This window comes from Podarcis vaucheri (genome assembly GCF_965113315.1).
Source record: "Podarcis vaucheri genome assembly, chromosome: 15".
Classification (NCBI taxonomy): domain Eukaryota; kingdom Metazoa; phylum Chordata; class Lepidosauria; order Squamata; family Lacertidae; genus Podarcis; species Podarcis vaucheri.
In genome coordinates, this window is record NC_138753.1 from 39,514,388 (window position 1) to 39,528,377 (window position 13,990).

Here is a 13,990-nt window from a genome sequence, read left to right on the forward strand (position 1 = left end):
GCTTAGACCCCTTTCTTTCCACTGGTGTCCCCCCATTCCCGCCTTTCTTTGGTACATGAGACATTTTATACGAATATATCTTACTCCACCAGTTAAATGAGGTAAATAACCTATTGCATTGTCCAAATTGCCCTTCCCCAATCAGAGCGTAAAAATCGATTTTACAGTGTTTTTCAAAACTCAAAACAATATCAAACAATATCAAGCCTATTGGTTCCTTCAAGTTCCTTAAAGTTCCATATACTTAGTACTAATAAATCTATAGTAAAGTATATATTAGATAGGAATAGGTAAGGATCTAGTGTTCTCCTCTTATTGCCACCAATTAGGCTACTCCACCAAATACGGTATTCCAACAGACAGAAAGAAAAGCCCAGGGAAAACAAGGGAGGAAGAAATATAATTTGTAATCCTTCCAGGGACTTCCAGTATTTTAGCTCTGGTAGATAAACGGCTCTCAGTTCTTCCTGCCCCCAAATGGGCTATTCCTTATAGGGTTGTTTATTCCATAAGTTATTTTTGAGTCCACTTCTTAATCTTCTTGCCCTCAATTGGGCTAAATCCCAAAAATTTCAAACCGTCAAAAAAAAAAAAAAAAGAGGAGAAGAAGAAACCACTTGTAATTTCTCCCCCGTCCACCAGGGGTCTAACAGCCAACTAGTGGAGGAGAAGCGGGGGAAAAAAGCAAAGAGCGAAAGAAGGGAGAAAAGAAAAGAAAGTTTATCCAGCTTTTCTTTTAATTTAACCCACAGCTTCTCTTTTAGTTTTACCCACAGAAGACAGTGGCTTTAATAGGGTTATTGAGCTTAGCTAAAGTTCTCGGGTGTAGAGATTAACACTTAGCAAAGAAGATATCCTCTTCCTCTTCCTCCTTCCAAAGGCAGTTCGGAGAATTCGTAATGGAGACCAAACCTTCACAAAATGGAAACCTCCATTGCACAGAACTTCCCAAATGAAATTAAGTTTCGACTCCTTTCCCCGTTACCGGGAGGGCTAAGAAGTAGCCAAAAGTAGCGAAATATTATCTCTTTGCTCACCCTCTAAATCCCTCTTTTGTTAGTTACTTAATATCTTCCCATACAAACAGAGAGAGTTAGAAAGGAGAGAAGAACTTTGTCCGCTAGCGTCACTCACATTTCTCTCCGCTTTGTCTGTTCCTTGCGTCTGTAATGATTCCAGATAAAACTTGAGCTCTTTTTCAACTTCCTTTTAGTCAAGCCTTTCCTTTGATAGTATCCAAGTTATTTATTTCCTTGTTAGGTTCGAGTTCTCTTTTTTTGAGAATCCAGCACTTCTCCTACAGACTCGGGGCTTCGCTTTTCTCGGAGACAGCCATGGCTTCCCTTCGCCCGCTTCTCCCCCCGCCGTACTCTTCGCTCCGTAAACGGAGTTACCTGGCGGCCGAGGGGTCCACGTTTTGGCTCTGCGGGAACCTGTGTGTCTGAACACCCTCCAGACACTTTTCAGGGGACCACGGCCCCCTGTGGAACCCCTATTTTCTCCGGAAAGCTCAGGATCCTCCGCAAGGAAGAAATCCCCGCCTGTGCTGGAGTCGCGCTGAACCGGAAGTCCCAAAGTTCATAATTCTATCCAGTCTTATCTTGGTGTTTCCACATCATATCTTATTCATATAATTTCTCTTCTTCCTTTACGATCTCTTCTGTTGGTCTCCTTAAGCCGATAGTAAGTATAATAATCCTGTGTGGATTTCCCGTTCCTCCACTAAGTCCAGATGGTTTCCATATATCTCCTTCGTAGATAACATCGCTCTTTCCATCGTAAATTTTGGCATTTGTCACTCTTAAGTCCCACCGAGGAGTTGATCCACGATATGTAAACAACTCTATTTCTCTCTTTCTCCTCCCAGACCCAAGAGCTCCAACAATGCCTCCCAAAATGGCGACGGCATTTTTAACTGCGTCATTCCAAAACTCTTAGCTTTCCAGCTTCATCTTGAAACATTGCTTTGGATCAAAAGTTTATCTCCACACAGCCTTAAATCCACAGCTTAAGTCCTTAGTTTCTGACTCATTAGGGGAGGGGATTCTTGTTAAATCACATCATGGGCAATGCATTTCAGGCAGCGGTTGTGCATGCACAGATGACGGATGCTGTGAACTGGATTTTGGCGTGGAGAAACGAATCAGGTGATGATGTGCATCAGGTAGAGACATCCCTGCCCTCTCTCTGGTGTGTCCAGCAAAATAAAGAATGAGACTTGAAAATAGCTGCTGATGCGTACGTACCCAGTGCTTTTGTTCCTTGCAACTGAAAACCACCTCTGAGGTTATGAACTTCTCTCTGTGTGTCAAACAGGAAGGAGGAGCTGCTTCATCTTTTTCCTTCCAGCCTTTTCCCTGCTCAGAGTCAACATCATGAGCAGTTTTTCATTATTTCCGTTGGAGAAAAAAGCCTGCTTGTGAGGATAATGCTGAGCAGAAATGTCAGGAAAAAGGGATTACACAGCCCTTGCCCACACTGTCCTGTAAACCTGTCAAACATTTCTTTTCCAGTGTTGAAGAAGAGATAAAATGCACTTATGTGTATCATGTAGTTTGGCCTCCAGAAGCCGCTAAAACAGGGGTGGGGAACTCTTTTCAGCCTGGGGGCCACATTCGCTTCTGAACAACCTTTCAAGGTCCAGTGATGGGCAGGCCCAGAAGGAAAAGCAGGTAGAGCAACATATATATATATTTGTTGATGATGATGATGTTTAGTCGTGTCTGACTCTCCGTGACCCCGTGGACCAGAGCACGCCAGGCACTCCTGTCTTCCACTGCCTCCCACAGTTTGGTCAAACTCATGCTGGTAGCTTCGAGAAGACTGCCCAACCATCTCGTCCTCTGTCGTCCCCTTCTCCTTGTGCCCTCCATCTTTCCCAACATCAGGGTGTTTTCCAGGGAGTCTTCTCTTCTCATGAGGTGGCCAAAGTCTTGGAGCCTCAGCTTCAGGATCTGTCCTTCTGGTGAGCACTCAGGGCTCCTTAAGAATGGATAGGTTTGATCTTCTTGCAGTCCATGGGACTCTCAAGAGTCTCTTCCAGCACCAGAATTCAAAAGCATCAATTCTTCGGCGATCAGCCTTCTTTATGGTCCAGCCAGCTCTCACTTCCATACATCACTACTGGGAAAACCATAGCTTTTACTATACGGACCTTTGTTGGCAAGGTCATGTCTCTGCTTTTTAAGATGCTGTCTAGGTTTGTCATTGCTTTTCTCCCAAGAAGCAGGAGTCTTTTAATTTCATGGCTGCTGTCACCATCTGCAGTTATAATGGAGCCCAAGAAAGTAAAATCTCTCACTTCCTCCATTTCTTCCCCTTCTATTTGCCAGGAGGTGTGTGTGTGTGGGTGTGGGTGTGGGTGGGTGTGTGTAAAAAAGGTAAAGGGACCCCTGACCATTAGGTCCAGTCATGACCAACTCTGGGGTTGCAGCGCTCATCTCGCTTTATTGGCCGAGGGAACCGGCGTACAGCTTCCGGGTCATGTGGCCAGCATGACTAAGCCACTTCTGGCAAACCAGTGCAGCACATGGAAATGCCGTTTACCTTCCCGCTGGAGTGGTACCTATTTATCTACTTGCACTTTGACATGCTTTCGAACTGCTAGGTTGGCAGGAGCAGGGACCGAGCAACGGGAGCTCACACCGTCGCGGGGATTCGAACCGCCGACCTTCTAATCGGCAAGTCCTAGGCTCTGTGGTTTAACCCACAGCGCCACCTGCGTCCCTCATATATATATATATATATATATATATATATATATATATGGGTTTTGGTGTCTTCGGGTGTCTTCCCGTGTAAGAGTCGGGGTGTCTGTGCGACGTTTCGACGAGGTCTCACTCGTCATCTTCAGGCTGGTGCTTTCGGCTTCTTGTTACTGGAACAGAGCAGAGTCTGGTGTTTGAGTTCCTATAAATACTGTTGAGGGGTGTGGTGTATAGCCTCCAACGTTCTGGGCAGAGAGGAAGTTCCTAGATTAGTGTGCCTTTTCTTCTTTTGTTCCTTAATTACTTGAGGGATATCTTGGGTGATTTCATGAGTGATATTCTGAATACCACTGGGTGGGTCATTAAGTGTAGATTAGTTGCTAAAGCTTTCGTGTCTTGACCTCTTGAGCTTGTGAAGAGTTTTTCTGAGAAGATGGCTGTGCTGCATTTAGTTGTGCTCTGGCTTGGCTTCGTGTATAGGGGCGAGCTGTGGTTTTGTGCCTTGTGCCAGCCAGATCTGTGTAGGGATTGCCGGGGGGTGCAGCATCCGGAGGTGCCACTATAGTTTGGCTACTGGATGGAGTCTGTAATATGTCTGTGGAGAGGGTCTGGGTTTGGGTCTGGTGTGGTTGATTGGTGACGGCGTTCTGTGTGCCTCTGGTTCTGGTGTCGGTTTTTGTGGGGAGGGCTAATTTCCAGATGTCTGGCAGGCGGGACGTGTCGTCACGCTTGTTCATGTTGTGAGGGTGTTTCTCTATCTCGATGGCTTCCATGATTATTCTCTTGTGGTGATGTTCCATGTTAAAGAGCAATTTGGAATCTGCAAAATTAATTTCGTGTCCTGTTTCTTTCATGTGTTGGAAAAGAGAGGAAGTTTTTTCTTCTTTTTTGACGGCATTCTTGTGTTCTGCGATACGTGCATTTATTCGTCTGTTTGTTTGTCCAATGTACGTGGCTGGGCAGACTTTGCAGGGTATTTCATAGACCCCTTGGTTTTCCAGCTGGATTTTGTCTTTTGGGTTTCTGAGGATATTGGCTATTTTTTGGTTGGTGCAGAAGGCTGTTTTGATATTGTGTTTATGGAGGATTTTGCTGATTTTGTCTGTAGTGCCCTTGATATAAGGAAGGAGGGCCATGCCATTGTTTTCTTCTGTGTCTTGGTTTTTGGGGGGTGTTTCTTTTTGGATTAGCTTCGTAACCCTGTTTTTCTGGTATCCATTGGCGATTAACACATTTGAGAGATTCTGTAACTCAGTTGTCAAGTGGTCTTTGTCAGCCAGGCGTTTGGTTCTGGAGATGAGAGTCTTGGCTACGGAGTTTATTTGTGCAGGGTGGTGGTGTGATTGTGCATGTAAGTAGCGGTTGGTGTGTGTTTTTTTCCGGTAGATAGTGTGTCCTAGGGAGCCATCAGGTTTTTTGTAGAAACGTCGCACAGACACCCCGACTCTTACACGGGAAGACACCCGAAGACACCAAAACCTGCATTCCTGTACCCGTGAAAATCTACGAAAGCATATATATATATATATATATATATATATATATATATATAACCTTGGACAGTAAGCCACTTTCTGCACACATGCACACACATCATTTAGACAAGGAAAAGGCATTAGCAGAATTCAAGGCAAGCACACCCACATCTTGTGTGACCAGCTTGTGTACTCCACACCACATGTCATGATGTTGGTGCTATGTGACGCCATGACCAGTACCGTGGTGACGATTGGGCCAGGGCCTCTACCTCAGGGCCTCTTTTGAGGCCTGCTGCAGCCACAGATGTGCTCCAGAGGCCATACAGCAGAGGTGCAGGCCCCAGTCCAGTTGCCGCCTCAGCGCTGGAGCACCAGACGTAAGGCGATGGTGTGTGGCGGTGGCAGAGGCGGAACCTAGGCACCCACAGCACAAAAAGTTGTGGGTGCCTAGGCCACCAGGGCCCCCTGAGTTGACACCAGTGATTCAAGGACGCTTTCGTGCCTGGCAAAAATATTAAAGGTGAGAAGCAGGACCAATGAGCCCCTAAAACCAACATTAATTTTGTTCCTTTGGAATGCTACCAGCAGGGAGGGTCAGTCACAAGTTATAATGATTCCCGGACATCCTGCTGCTGGGGACAGTAATGACTGTGAATTTGTCTGGCATTATCAAGTTCCCCCTGCTTTTCCTATTCCTCCTCCTTGTGTGAGGTGGCAGAACAAATTTACACCCCTTAATTGATTTTAGCCAAGGACAAGATGAAAAATGCATAGGGTAATGGCAGGATCTAAAGGTGTAACTAAGTAATGTAGGACGATTGGATGTAGCCTGGAAAGGGATTTTCTGTCTGTTCTCTGAACTTTAGCAGTATACCAGAGAGTATTTCACACATCGCACATCAGCTGAGTCACCTTCACTGTTAAGTATAGACACTCACGGAAAACCTTAGCTATTCCTGGCTCCCCATTGCAGGTACAAGACAAGGAGGGAGCTCATCAGGAAATAAGGAAGAAACAAAATGGAGAAGAAAAGCCTGAAGCAGGAGCTCAAAAATAGTATTTGGTCACTATCTGTAAATTGCTCAGCTCAATATTAAATCTGGTACACCAAGCTAAGAGGCAAGAAAACCCACCATCCCTGAGAAGCTCTTATTTCTTAAGTTAAACACATCCCACTAACACATAAGAGACATGTTAAAACTATCAGGGGAAGCTAACATGGCTCTCTGCCGATCCCTCATAGCCAAGATTGTCTTCCATGAACATGGTCTTAACAGTGAGTCTGTAAGTCACTGTAGAGGCTTATTCTGGATCCACACATCCTTCCACAGTGGGGACACAGGTTTCCGGGCGGGAATTGATCATGGTGAGGGTTTGCCAAGCGTGCCTTCCTCATAGCACGTTTCTCCCTTTTGACCTGAGTTCAAGCGTCTTCAAAGCCCATGACACCTTTGGTAAAGGCTGTTCTTCAGTTGGAGCGCTCGCAAATCAGTGTTTCCCCATTGTTGGTGTTTAAATTACATTTTTGTAGATTTGCCCTGAGAGGGTCTTTAAACCTCTTTTGTTGACCACCAGCGTTACGCTTTCCATTTTTAAGTTTGGAATAGAGTAGTTGCTTTGGAAGACGATCATCAAGACATCTGAACAACATGACCAGTCCAACGAAGTTGATGTTGAAGAATAATTGCTTTGACACTGGTGATCTTTGCTTCTTCCAGGACACTGGCATTAGTTCACTGCCACCCTCCAGATGTCAGTGGACTCCCAGCTCCAGAACCAGCCCAACCATGAGTCTCAGTGAGGCAGTTGCCTCAGGTGGCAGGATGGAGACAGCTGGGAGATCCAGCAGATCCGGGGGACCCAGGTGTGTTCCACGTGCTGTCTCCTGCATTTGTCACCTGCACACTGCTGTCTGCTTCTCTCTGGCCTCCTCCCCCCCCCCGCCACCTTCAGTGCACCAAGGCTTCCCCAGACCACCTGTGGTCTACTGAGGTGGTGGCAGCAGGGGCACAGGCCAAAGAGATGCCATTTTCTGTTTTGCCTCAAGCGGCAAAATGTCTTGGGCTGGCCCTGCCCAACTGCAATCGTCCCTGACGATTGGCCAGGTTGTCCGGTGATGATGGGAGCTGGAATCCAACAACATCTGGATGTTGGCTACCAGGGAGCTCTTGTCACTGTCTTACAAATGGAAGCAGGTGTCCCTTTCTGAGGACAGTATCTTCTCACCAGCACCAGCTAGGAAGCAGGCAGAGAAAAATTGTGGGATGTAAACACAGGAGCAGTCAATGACAACATTCCTAGAGTGTACATGTTAGAACATGGGGAGGGATGTCTGTCCAGCAAGCAGGTAAACTTCGTGGGGACGGACTTCCTCCGCATGTGACCAGGGGTGGGTGTGGCCTCACCTGTGCAGGTAATGACAAAAGCACAGGGCAGGCAGCCATCTCTCTCTCTCTGCCATTTTTCTTCAATGAGGAAACATCTAAGGATGCTCTCTTGGCTCCCAGCCAAGAGAGGAGATAAGGACTATCTTGCTACAAGATAGATTCTAAATGTATGTAACCTTTTTTAAGCTGTCTGCCTTCTGGGATCATATTGTGAACAGAACGTGAGTAAACTCTTTTATACTTTTATAAAGACTGTCTTGTGTCTTGTATTTTAAGAGGGAACAAAGGGGAAATTACCAGAGTAATTATTATAGAGGTTCTACCGTTGCGAACTTAAAGGGGAATGTCTATAAACTCTGCTGATATTTTGGGAACTTGTTAGCACAAGTTGGATAAGGATATAATCCCACAATATATCCTCTCCTGCACCCCAGAACATTCCCACAAAAATGACCTATTTTAAGCTCAATTTTCCAGTGTTTTTGTGAAGAAATGTGGATGGGTCTTTTTTTTTTTAACATTCTCCGTTTTGTTTTGGGTGTGAGTGATTTGACTGTACTGGCTGCATCTCCATGAACACAGAAGGAGAGACAGTATTAGATAAGTCTCTCTCTAAACGTGATAGAGGAGAGGAGAGCTAATGTTTCTGTGTGAAAGTATGTGACACAAAGAAGTACAGAATTTGATGTTTTCCCAAAGAAACAGGAAGGAGAAGCGAGCTGGAAGGAGAAAGTGGAAACATCTCAGAAGGAACTGCATGGCCAAGATGATTCATAGACAGAAGGCTGAGTGCAAGTACTGGAAAGAGAGAGAGACAGGAAGAAGCTGCACTCTTCAACTAAGTAAAACTAAGCCCATGCTTACATTAGCACGTGAATGTAAATACTTTGCATATATTCTTCTTTAGCTATATGTTTTGTGAGCAAAAGCTTTTGAATATTTTAACAAGTGTTTGGGCATTGTTCTACTTTCAAGAAGAGAGTCAGTATTGCACATGATTTGGCTTCCTAGCTGCAATTTAGCTACGCTGCCAACAGGGCATCTGTAACATATAACCCATCATATTTATAATTAAAGAGGAAAAGAAGGAAAAAGAAAAAGGGTGCATCAAGGGGAAGAACTATTATATCATGAAAGGAAACATTTCTAAAGCCAAAACTTCCCAACCCCTGACCCACAACATACATAGCCGACTTAAAACCTGGAAATGAATTCCAGAAGCCCCAATTCCATTGGATTTCATGAACCTTGTAAACATACATCTGATTTGCATTCTTCCTTGTTTGTATTTGGGGTTGTATTTAGCATATTTGTTCAGAAAACTTGGGGGGGGGCTGTCTGTGCTAGATCAAAACCCATTTTAAAGAAACATAATGATTGCATAATGTCTGTTTCCAAAACCTAGTGGGACATATGTGAAAACAGTTCATGGAGCTGTGAAGCTGTTGGTGCTGGTACATCAGCTTTGAAGGCTCCTGGAAGCCCAGCATGGACTGGAACGTTTTACTGGTGCCATATTGCAGGGAGTACAGCACTTCAGGTAAGTTCCATAATTAATTCCCAAGGAAACCACTTAGCTCTCTTTTGATAGAGATCTTGTTAAATGTGGTCATGGAGAGGGAGCGATTTGCATGACAGCCTTTCAACAGCAAAGAAACAAAACTGTCAAGGGAGCACAACAGAGAGCAGCAAAGCCCACACAACTGCTGCCCTCCTGGGCAATTGAAACACAGAGCTTCTTTTGCTCTGATGGTCATAGCAAATGTACACTGGCAGCACACAATCTTGTTAGCAGGTGGCCATATTGCCCTGCTAGCCAGCTAATTATTTGACCATCTGGCCACTTTCAGGAAGTAGCAAGAGAGATGGCAAAGCAAGTTTTTCCTTGGCAAGCTTTTTTCCCTCCTCCTCCTCCACCACCACCACCACCGTCACCGTATCAGAAAGAGTTAACCTTCTGTGCAGCTGGATGACATCCCGTGAAACCTAAATGTATTTATATGTATTTAATGTGCACCCGCATCCACACACCCAGCTAATTAGAAAGAAGTTTAGAGTATCACTGAGCGGTTGCCAGACCAGGGTCCTCTTCCTGCAGAGCTTTCCTGGGCATCTTAGATGAATGCTGCTTGTTGTTCTGATCTAATGATGCAATTGTTGCAATGTTTGGAGACCCTAGAAATACAATGATAATATAAACCAAGATGTTGTTGTGCCTTTTTCTGATCAGTTGAGGAGGTTGAGAGTGCTGCTGAACCCAGCCCTGCTTTTAGAGGGGAAGGTAATTGGGGGTGGGGGTGGTCAAGTTTCAAAACCAAAAACAACCCAGGAGACTAGAAACCAAATGTGCTGAGAAGGTTCTCAGGGAAATGGTAGGAAAAATCATTTTGGGGCGGCAACAGGAATTCAGTGCTGCTGGTTTGATCGGCTGAAGGTTAAAAGAAAGACACAAGGATTTTTCTATATGAGATTGCTCAGCCTCTGCCCTTCAGTATACCAGCAGCCAACCCAAATGCACCTGTTCTACAGTTTCTGGAGGAATATCAGAGCCAAGAGGATGGAAACAGATGAAATAGACAAATCAGAGCAGTCGCATAAAAAGTCTTCAAGATAAGATCAAATTACTTTTAACCTATGACCAAGGAGAGGAACCCAATGCCATAATCAGTGCAGAACACCAGAACTTGATCTCCTCTGAGCAAGTCTCCCCAGTGGCGTAGGAATGAGGGTGCGGGCTGCCCCGGGGGTCACCATTGAGGGGGGGGGTTGGCAAAACACCGGGCGGTGGCTTGGGCGCAGGCTCCGCGCTGCCCAAAATGGCAGCGTGGGGCTTGTGTCTACCCGCCGCCTTCCCCTCAGCTGCCTCCCTCTCCATGGAGGCTCCGCTGCCGCTGCTGCACGAGATCCAGCCGCTGATGGATCGCGCGCGCGTGGCTGCTGCTGGAGGGCAGCGCGCGAGAGGGTGATCCGGCGCTGCTGGAGACCTTCGCCCGCGACCTCTTCGCCCGAGCTGGAGCCGCGCAAGGAGGAGGAGGTAGCGAGGGCGCAGCCAGTTCCTCCCGGGGCGCGCAGGGTCCGTGCGCGCTGCTCTTCGTGCTCTTCCGCGCAGGATTCGCTCGCGCCGCCCCCGCGCGTGCCAGGAGCGGCTCTGCCTGAGCGAGATCCTCCACGACGTGCGAGGCTCTGTACAGCGCACCGTGCCTTGCTCACCCCACCTCCATCCCCGGCTCGCCCCAACCCCTGGGCGCAAGGCATGTGCGCTGCACCGGGCGCCCTAGTGGCTAGCTCCGCCCCTGAGAAACAGATGCCTATAACACAGGATTCAGGCCAACTTTTGGAACCAACTCCAGCCCTGGACACTGAAGTTGAAACTTCACCCTCTGGACTCCAACCTGGAAAAACCCAGCATTAACCTCAAGGAACGAGGCGACTGCCAGTGCATCCAGCCCCCATCCCAGGAGAGGGAGATAAATATGGCAGATCTGCATCAAAACGATTTATACCCATCTGTCACCATTGTGAAAAGATGGTCATCCCATACAAAATCTAGGGTGAACGAGGTAGTCAATCCAGTGGAAGATATAAGGTTGCTAGAGAGAGAAAGCAAAGAGGCAGAGCTGTTTCTATTTGTTTAGCTATGGATATCCACAACTGCATCCAAAAGCAGAAGACAGCCAGGGAGCCCCAGACACATGCAGAAGCAAGGGCCAGCAAGTGAGTGATGGGAAAGATCTTGACTTGGTTGGTTGCTGCCAGTCCGAGCATACCATACTGGGCTAGATGAACCAACACTCTGGTGTGCTATAAGGCAGCTTTCCATGTCTGATGTGTGCTTCTGGGTATGTATGGCGCAGCTGTGGTTCTAACGATTAATTGCTCCCATTGTGAGCCGGATGTGCATTATGTGACTAATTTTCGCTGCATTAATGAATCCCCAGATTGACATTCAAAGACTTTCTCCCCTTTCTTCTTACAATAACCTCTGCTGTTAATGGATTTTGATGGACTCTGGTAAGTGCACGATGACGGGAACACTACACAAAGGTTCTTGTTAGTGTTTTCCCCCAAACACAGTGTGGGTCATACTAGTCACGGTTTGTACTGTGATGGTCTTCTCCACGTGTGGGCACTCACTGCAAAAGGGCCACTTCCTGAGGGTTGACCCCAGCCGGAGCTTTTGTACTTCAAATAACCACATCTGAGCAGGGATTTGAATCTGAGTATCCCACATCCAAACCCATCAGCTCTCTATGGAAGCACCATCCCAATATTATTATGGCACATGGGGACAACAATTGGATTTTGGCACATGCCAAGGAAACCCTGGAGGTAACACGAGCCCTCCACAATTCAGATGCTCATCTAAATGACCACAGAAGGGTGAGCAGGTCTGTTCACATTCCTGGCAGGTAGCCTCACTAAAAGAGCATTTGGCAGAATGTCTGAAAAAAGCTATGAATGTGCAAACTGTGGGCAGATCTACACCATACATTTAAAGCACATCCTATGCACATACAACAAAGCATATAACATACCCCAAAGAATCCTGGGAACAGTAGTTCTTTAAAGGGTTCTGTGAATTGTAGCTCTGTGATGGAGAAACTACAGTTCCCAGCATTCTTTTGGGGAAGTCAGGTGCTTTGCAGATGAACACACACTATACCTTTAAAGCACATTTATTTGTTTTACAGTCATACCTCGGGTTGAAGTAGCTTCGGGATGAGGATTTTCGGGTTGCATGCTGCGGCGACCCGGAAGTAACGGAGCACGTTACTTCCGGGTTTCGCTGCTCGTGCACACGCAGATGATCAAAATGACGTCACGCGCATGCGCAGATGCAGCAAATAGCGACATACACAGACACGGAGACGCAGGTTGCGTTCACTTCTGGATGTGAACGGGGCTCCAGAACGGATCCCGTTCATAACCAGAGGTACCACTGTATTTCATAGAATGTATACACTGCTTGATTTTAACACCAAAAAATCCCCCAAACCCTCATTGAAACACATTATTTCCCTCTGAGCACAGAGTTACCATCCCCAGCAACACTTAATAGTACCATCACTGGGGCCCATCATTGTCTCTTGTGGGAATGAGTTCCATAGTTTAACTATTTCTTTTATCTGTCCTGAATCTTCCAACATTCAGCTTTACACGGGTGGCGCTGTGGGTTAAACCACAGAGCCTAGGACCTGCCGATCAGAAGGTTGGTGGTTTGAATCCCCATGATGGGGTGAGCTCCCGTTGCTCGGTCCCTGCTCCTGCCAACTTAGCAGTTCGAAAGCACGTCAAAGTACAAGTAGATAAATAGGAACCACTCTGGTGGGAAGGTAAATGGTGTTTCCGTGTGCTGCTCTAGTTCGTCAGAAGCGGCTTAGTCATGCTGGCCACATGACCCGGAAGCTGTATGCCGGCTCCCTTGGCCAGTAAAGAGAAATGAGCGCCACAACCCAGAGTCGGCCACGACTGGACCTAATGGTCAGGGGTCCCTTTACCTTTATGAGTTCTTGTGACCTATCCACTTTCTGCATGCCAGGGATCAATTTATAAACTTCTATCATTTCACTTCTTATTTGCCTTTTCTCTAAACTAAGAAGTCCCAGACTCTGCAACCTTCCCTCATGAGGGAATATAAATACAAACGAAGGAAAACAAATCTTTATACATTTGCCACTGCTAATACTACCCACTTGAGGACACTATATATTCTTGCACTTTATAAAAATCCAATTCTGTGAATAATTGCAAATTATGTATAATTGCAATTGGGATAAGTATGAATAAAGTATGCTAATTAGACATCTTATCTAATTTACTGTCACGTTGATAGCGTCTGTCTTTTGAAGAGAAGCAAAATGCCAATGATGACGTTTGCTAGGAATGAAATACAAAGGCAACAGGAGAGAGAAACATGTGCCGTAAGATGAACATAATAAAGCAAGAGAGATGTATCTAGGGAGAGCTAATGAAGTAACCACTGGAAAACAAGAAAATCTACAATCAGATGGAAGCTCAACTAAAATGGTGGCTCTGCACATGGGCACATAAAGCTTGGCCACGCTGTCAAGATCTTTCTATAACATATACTCAGACTTGAGTCCTGTTCTGCAAAGGACCCCAGCAACACTTTATTTTCATGATTTCTGCCTCCAATTGCTTCCTGTTCAGCAGGGGTGGGAAACTTTGTTCAGCCCAAAGGCTACCTTCCAATGTAGATAGCTTCTCCAGGGGCACATTCCAGCGCTGGGTGAGGCGGGGGCAGAAGTGAGTGGAGCAATAGATCATAGAATCATAGAATTGGAAGAGACCACAAGGGCCATAGAGTCCAACCCCCTGCCAAGCAGGAAACTCCATCAGAGCACTCCTGACATATGGTTGTCAAGCCTCTGCTTAAAGACCTCCAAAAAAGGAGACT

General features: G+C 46.3%; 1 long non-coding RNA gene across 2 annotated transcripts in view; it reads left to right on the forward strand.

The window, feature by feature from the left end:
- LOC309519637 overlaps positions 1-12,540 on the forward strand; it is a 57,973-nt gene extending 45,433 nt beyond the window's left edge. The window contains exons 1-3 of one of the 2 annotated variants that reach the window (XR_014213917.1): positions 8,090-8,450; positions 8,978-9,112; positions 12,264-12,540. This is a non-coding gene — a long non-coding RNA (uncharacterized lncRNA). Of the gene's footprint in view, positions 1-8,089; positions 8,451-8,977; positions 9,113-12,263 lie in introns of those variants that run through there. The other variant, XR_014213916.1, reaches the window with a different exon arrangement.
- Positions 12,541-13,990: the final 1,450 nt, after the last annotated feature.